General features: G+C 39.9%; 1 protein-coding gene across 1 annotated transcript in view; it reads right to left on the reverse strand.

Annotated features, from left to right (window-relative positions):
* Positions 1 to 6,275: 6,275 nt before the first annotated feature.
* The window catches only part of HPGD (15-hydroxyprostaglandin dehydrogenase), a 627,924-nt gene continuing 627,110 nt past the window's right edge, over positions 6,276 to 7,089 (reverse strand). The window contains exon 7 of the mRNA XM_044061709.1: positions 6,276 to 7,089. This exon is cut by the window's right edge and continues 247 nt beyond it. The gene's annotated coding sequence lies outside the window, so the exon portion shown is untranslated.

Here is a 7,089-nt window from a genome sequence, read left to right on the forward strand (position 1 = left end):
AGGGAAGTAAATGCCAAAAAAAGCAGTCAAAGGATTGATCCCTGAGGGCCTCCACTTGTGATTCTTCGTTGCTATTTTTAAAGCTGTCTCGCTATGTTAAACTCCTTTAGCATAGCGAGACAATTTGTAAAAAGCAACGGAGATCTTGCTTTCTCCGTTACTTCCACCCACAGCTCTGATGTACTGCGTAAGCATAGGCATGCACAGTACATCAGAACTGCCACAGAATACCAGACAGTTGCGGAAGGGCAGCACAGAGGCATTATACAATGCCATTATTTAAGAAAAGTAAGTATTTTTTTTCTTAAATAATGTCATGTATAATAGCAATAACCCACTTCTGGGTGTGGGTAATGCTGGATTTACCCATGGTTGTCTTTGTTTGGCCACTCGGGCTTTGCCCTCATGACCAAACCACACCAGCCGTGGGTAAATCCAGCATTACCCACACCCAGGCGTGGGTTATTGCTTAAATAATTCCTGACCCACAGCTGAGTCCATGATCAAGTAAATGACTAAACAATCAATAAAAATAAATTAAAACCAGCTTATGGTTAAAAGGACAAAACACTGTTTTCCTTTCTTTGGGCTATCACAGAGTTCTTCTGAGATGGTTATAGCATTATTTCAGATCCATATCTTGTCTGTTTTCTCTAAAACTTAAATTGACTTGCTGTTTGTGTGGTCATTTCTCAGGTTAAATCTGCCTGTCATCTGAAGTACAGCAACCACCACTAATGTACTTATACAGCCTACTGGCACCCAGGATTGCCAGACGTTGCTGACGGGTGGGTGGGGTGCAGAAGACAAAAGGGGCACTTAGTGGTCTAAAAGGACAGTTTTTAGCTGTCTTCTGCATAATAGAAGCATATATGTGTTGACAAGATGTATATAGTTTAAATATGAGTTACATTTGGAATGACTACACTCAAATTTTATAGAAACGCATGAATCAAGCTAATGTTGCACCCGGGTGGTATGTGATCTAGAAGTCATACATTCAAAAGTTAGGCTAAAAAGTGCTGTAGAGCTGCAACACACTTACTGTTGCCACACAGAGAGCAACAAGCACAGTGGAGTGGTGGCGAGCTGCTAAACACTTTAGTTGTATTAAAAAAAGTTCCCACTGCTCTTTTGTGGTGATTGCTGATTGCTATAATGCTCTAGCGTTTGATTATATCTTAACAGTAGTAAGAGGTACTTAATAAAAGCTCGCTAAGATTTCAGAATGGTGGTTAACAAGCATGCCTTTTCCACAAATTGAGAGCATAATCATAATGATCCATACACTATAAGTCATTATTTTTCAAAAATAAAACATAACATGCATCACAGAACATCTAGATCTTAGACTGTAGAAGTAGAGTTTGATACAGGCTTATTGAAGTCTTATGCCATGGACTCACCGGGTCTACAACTAGCCCTGCTCACAGGTATGCACAGAAGGATGCAATAGTTTGTGTGTGGGGGTGGGTGCCGGGAACAGTGAGATTATTATTTCTTAAATTCTCTTTGCAATCAAAACTCAATTTTTTTGTGACTGGGGAAAGTGTAGATTGTATTTCTCTAATTTTCCTTGCAATTGAACCTCAGATGTATTTGCAGAAGATCACGGTGGCTTTGGTGAGGCTGTGATAGTATGGTCATTATTTCTTTAAGTTTTCACACAATCTAAGCTCAGAGACATGCAAAAAAACATTACTATATTGTGTGTAGGGGCAATGTACTGTCTAGGAGCAACAGGCTGAAAAACATGACTGTGATATATATATATATATATATATATATATATATATATATATATATATATTTTATTTTATTTTTTCTCAGAAGAACATATCAGACATGTATACAGGTGGTTAATTTTGGGAGGTGGGGATAAGGTGGCATATAGTGAATATACATCTGGTATCAGCAAGTTAAAATATGTTACTGTATTCTGGTTGCCAAATGGTTACACAGAGGTAGCTGACTTTTGGGGGTGGGAGGTGAAGTGGCAAGCTGTAACTTGAAATATATGATTGAGGCCATTTATTCATTCACTGTTATTATAATCTAGCATTAGAGGGATACCCAAAAGGTGGCAATCTTTTTTTCTCTTGTAACAGTAAGGTAGATACTGTTATAAGATAAGGTTCTTTATAATAATAATCTTTGCACACATTGATCTCAGTTTATTGATACCTACTTTTTTGTCAAGTTTAATCATTAAGCCTTGAGCACAACATAATTCTTCACTGAAAGAAAAAAGTAAGACCGAATTTAGTTAGTTAGTTATGATTTCTTCCCAAGCTATAATTGTAACAAAAAGGTAGGGAAGAAAGATGTAAAATGTACCTTATGGTATCTAGAATCCCCAGAGCTTCTGAGGCCCAAGCAGCCTCCAGACAATTAACTTAATTCTATTATTTCCTCCAGAGTTATTACACTGCAGTCATGGCCATTTAGGAAGTGGTGAAAGGATAAAGGAAGAAAACAAAGGGAAAGAATGAGTTTATTTCTTTAGTCGCATTTTTTGTTCAGACCATCACTGCCTCAAAAGGTTTGAAAAAAGTTCAAAACTGCAATTCAGAGCATCTATAACCCAGTGGCTTGGGGGGGGGGGTGCAACCTCTTGCTTAATTTATTTCCTCCTTGTTTATGGCAGGGGGCCAATCTGGTGGCCTCTTGCTATAAACAAGGACAGTCCAAGGCACGTGGTAAGAGCACGAGATGCATCTGCATATCAATGTCACGGAGATGAGAGCTGTGCTACTAGCATTGCAAGCACTTCAGAGTTTTCTTCCTCTCCGGACTATTGCAATCCACTCAGACAATATGTCACTGGTGTGGTATCTGAACAAGCAGGGAGGAACCAAGTCATATCCCCTTTGCAGAGAGGCCATGCAAGTGTGGCAATGGGCAGTGTCTTCCCAACGTTTTCTGGTAGCAATGCACATTCTGGGAAAGTTCAATGTGATTGCAGACAGGCTAAGCAGAGCTATTCTGATGCCTTACGAGTGGTCCCTGAACTGTCAAGTTGTGGAGCAGATCTTCCGCAGGTGGGGTCAGCATTGCTGCGACCTTTTTGCCAGCCCCCTCAATGCCAAATGCAGCAGCTACTTCACCCTGATCCCCCCTCAGGGGGTGTCACCCAGGGACGCTCAAGTCCACGATTGGCCCTCCGGTCTACTATATGCCTTCCCTCCGGTTCCCTTGCTATCAAGGGTTATTCAGAAAGCGCAATCCTTGGGAAGCAAAATGGTTGTGATTGCCCCACACTGACCTCGTCAAATTTGGTTCCCCTTTCTCCATCCCTAGATCATGGACGCTCCTTGGATTCTGGACCCACAACAAGACTTACTGACTCACATGTCAGAGCAGCTCCATCCTTCTCTTCGGACCCTCCGGTTGACAGCCTGGCTACTCCACTTCCGTCATTAGTTAGACTTGACCAGTTCTCGCCGGAGGTGGTTCATATTCTATCTTCCTCTCATAAGCCTTCGACCAGGAAGATTTATTACAGCAAATGGAAGAGGTTTTCAATCTGGGCACATGCCAAAAAGACTGACCCTTACACAGCTCCAATTTCATCTGTATTGGAGTTCCTGTCTATGCTTTTTAACCAGGGTTCAGTGGCCGCAACCATTAAAGTCCAGTTGGCGGTGATTTCTACCTTTCATGTCGCAGACAAACCTAGTCTAATGGCACATAGACTCTGTAAGGCTTTCCTGAAGGGCACTTTGTTGCTTCGTCCTCCGGTCTCGGAACCTGTTATGCCTTGGGAGTTAAACTTTGTTCTACAGGGCCTTACTTCACCCCCCTTTGAGACTGCAGCCACTTGCGATTTAAAATTCTTAACTTGGAAGACTGTCTTTTTGGTAGCCATCACATCAGCCAGATGCGTTTCAGAGCTTCAAGCTTTATCAATCAAACCCCCTTATTTGATTTTTCATAAGGAGAGGGTTTCTCTCAGACCAAATCCCTCCTTTCTTCCCAAAGTAGCATCAGTTAGTAACCTTAACCAATCTATTGAATTGCCAGTGTTTTTTCCCCAGTTCTCAAACAAGGCAGAATTCAAATTTCATCAGTTGGATGTTCACAGACAATTACGTTTTTATTTGCACAGAACGAAAGACCTCAGAAAATCTGATCGGTTGCTTGTTTCATTTTCAGAAATCAGAATTGGGTCTCCTGTTTAAAAAGTCACGTTGTCCAGGTGGATTTCCAGTTGTATTTCTTTCATTTATACCTCAGGGGGAAAAGATTTACCGTTCCGGGTGAAGGCTCACTCTACCCGGTCTGTTTCTGCATCTACAGCTTTTCAGGCCAGATTGTCTATGGATGATATTTGTGCTGTGGCTACTTGAGCATCTCCTCACACCTTTGTTACTCATTACAAGTTAGATGTGGTATCTAGGGGCAGGTCTTCCTTTGGTTCCACAGTGCTCTGGAGTATTTTCCACTGAGCCTCCCAGGATTTAGGTGCTGGGGACGCTATCCCACGTGTAAGAATGTAGGCGAGATTGGACTACATAACATCAAGAAGTTATGTACTCACCATACCGTTTGATGTATGAAGTCCATCTTGCCTCACATTCTTACTTACTCCCCCACCTCCCCCCCGTCCTGGAGGATCTGGAGGTTAGGCCTGGTTTCAGAGTTCCCTTCATTCTTGGTTTGTTCTTCCTTTCTTAGGTGTTGTTATGCATGGAGAATGAGTGCTGGTGCTCGCAGCAAACTAGATCTGGGGATAGAGAGCAGTGCAGCATGGGATACCATCTTAGCCCAGCCAATAGAAAGACTTCGAGCTAAAAAGTATGGCTGAGTCAGAGTTGACATTCGGCTCCGAACCCACGGGTAAGAATGTGAGGCGAGATATAATCAGTTTTAATCAGTTTCATTTGTTTAATGAGAATCAATGTATACAGTTTAGATGGGGACCTAATGTGATGTTCTCCTACATCGAATGTTATGGTGAGTACATAACTTCTTGTTCATATCTCCAAAACCATGAGTGTTGCTAGAAAACTTAAAAATGGCAAACACTTCAGGACAAAGTGCTCTTCACAATAGTTGCACTCATCTGAGTCTGGGTCTTATACTGGATTTTATCAGCCACACTAAACACAGTAATATTAATTTTTCTAATTTTGTATAAACAGCTTACAATATTAAGCCTTCTTTCATGTATATCTATTATTTTTTTGTAATGTTGATGGAGCTTTCCCCCCTGGGCCTCTGCTGAAAAGTTATCACTTCTGGTGCCCAGTCAGACAGTCCCAGTGCACAAATGTTAATAAATAAATACATACATAATTCAAAAACATTCAAGCAGCATGTTCTTCATACAGTTGTTCTCTTTCATATGAGGCTGTGCAGTTCTGTCTGTGTCACTTTAAGTGTTGAGACATTTAGAGAAATCTGAAAATTATTGCAAAGCAAATAAATAGTATATAAACAATATTCAAACTTCTTTAGCTACACCAGGCAGAGGTAAAATATCAATACATTTATGTTTGTCATCATGTAAGCTTTGACATCTTCTAATGCCTTCTATATAGCATAGTTTTGGAATTATTAATGCAAATAAGAACAAGCAGTATTTGACAACTACAGGCAGCAACAGGGTGTAACTGTTTAAATCTTTGGAGACTATGAGTGAGTTCACATTTTTTCTCTTGCACTTGTTTTATTCAGGGTAGTTACTATGCCTGCAGTCCAAGAGACCACTGAAGAGCCTAGCACGAATTCCAAGTCACCCACAAAACTGTCCGGTGAAGAGAATTGCTCAAGGTTATACAGTAAAGACGTGAGGGCTGAGGAAATCAAATGTATTACAGGAGCTACAACATACAGCCTTAACCCTCCAGGCCAAATGTTACATATAATCAGTTTTAATCAGTTTCATTTGTTTAATGAGAATCAATGTATACAGTTTAGATGGGGACCTAATGTGATGTTCTCCTAAAGGAACATTATTACTGGGGCTAGACTGGACAAGTTTATTTTACTTTATGTGCTACTATTTTTTTTATATATCCACATTTGGAGTAAACATGTTCACTGTACTAAGGTGCCTGTAGCAACTTAATTTCATTGCAGTCGTCTGTATTACAGTGGAGTATGATATCTCTGTATTTCCTTGTTTTATTGCACTATATAAAATACATTTCAGTTTACAGATTTGCCACACCTGAAAATCTGGACAGAGGCTGAAAGCTTATATTTGAAATACAGTACAAAGGTGATACGCACAATAAATTATGAATTTGTTAATGATTTATTTGGTTTGTTTGATTAAGTTAAAAATGAGAACAAATATACATTCTTTGTAGTTAAAATATTTTATACAATACAAAATAAAGGGTAGTTATTTAAATATCTGTCTTACTGATTAAAATTCCAGTTTCACAGTTTTATACAATAAATATAGTAAATAAGTTCATATGTTCATATGTATATATTAGGTTAATGACCACCAGGGCCTTTATAAGCCTAGCTGTGCAATCCAAACCAATTGTGTCCCCATGTATCATGGGCATTTGTTAGAAGGAGGTATGTTTGTTAGGAAGTTTCTAGAGGTTATGTGGGGGGATATGTTAGTTTGGACATCACTGCCTGTCTCTTTCTATCTGAGACATGGGGACTAGGCCCAGGATGAATTTCTGATTTCACATCAATTGTTCAAGGTTATGCTTAAATAGGGTTAGGGACAGACTCTGCTTTACATGGATGGGGAGCCTGTTCCAGAGCACAGGGGTCTACTGAGTCACATATAAGTCTCACCAACTTGTCTCATTTATGTCACAAGCAAAATTTAAATCCTTGGATCTGGTGGTTCTGATGCGGTTCATTTTGAGGGTGTGCAAAATGTCCACCACAGCTGTATCTGAGGATGCTTTGTATGCCAAACATAGATTGCCCCTCAGTAACCTGTAGGAGACAGAGTATAGAGACAGGGCTTTAAGGCAATCCATATAGGACAATGTGCTTAAATTCCTTCATCAAAGTCTTAGAATATGATAAGTGGCTATTTTTTCATTATTCTTTCATTGTAAATGTTCTTTATATATCTGCAGGACAATTTATTGTTTTTGAATGTAAGGT

The sequence above is a fragment of the Protopterus annectens genome, chromosome 2.part0, assembly GCF_019279795.1.
Source record: "Protopterus annectens isolate FY-2018-M chromosome 2.part0, PAN1.0, whole genome shotgun sequence".
NCBI lineage: Eukaryota > Metazoa > Chordata > Ceratodontiformes > Protopteridae > Protopterus > Protopterus annectens.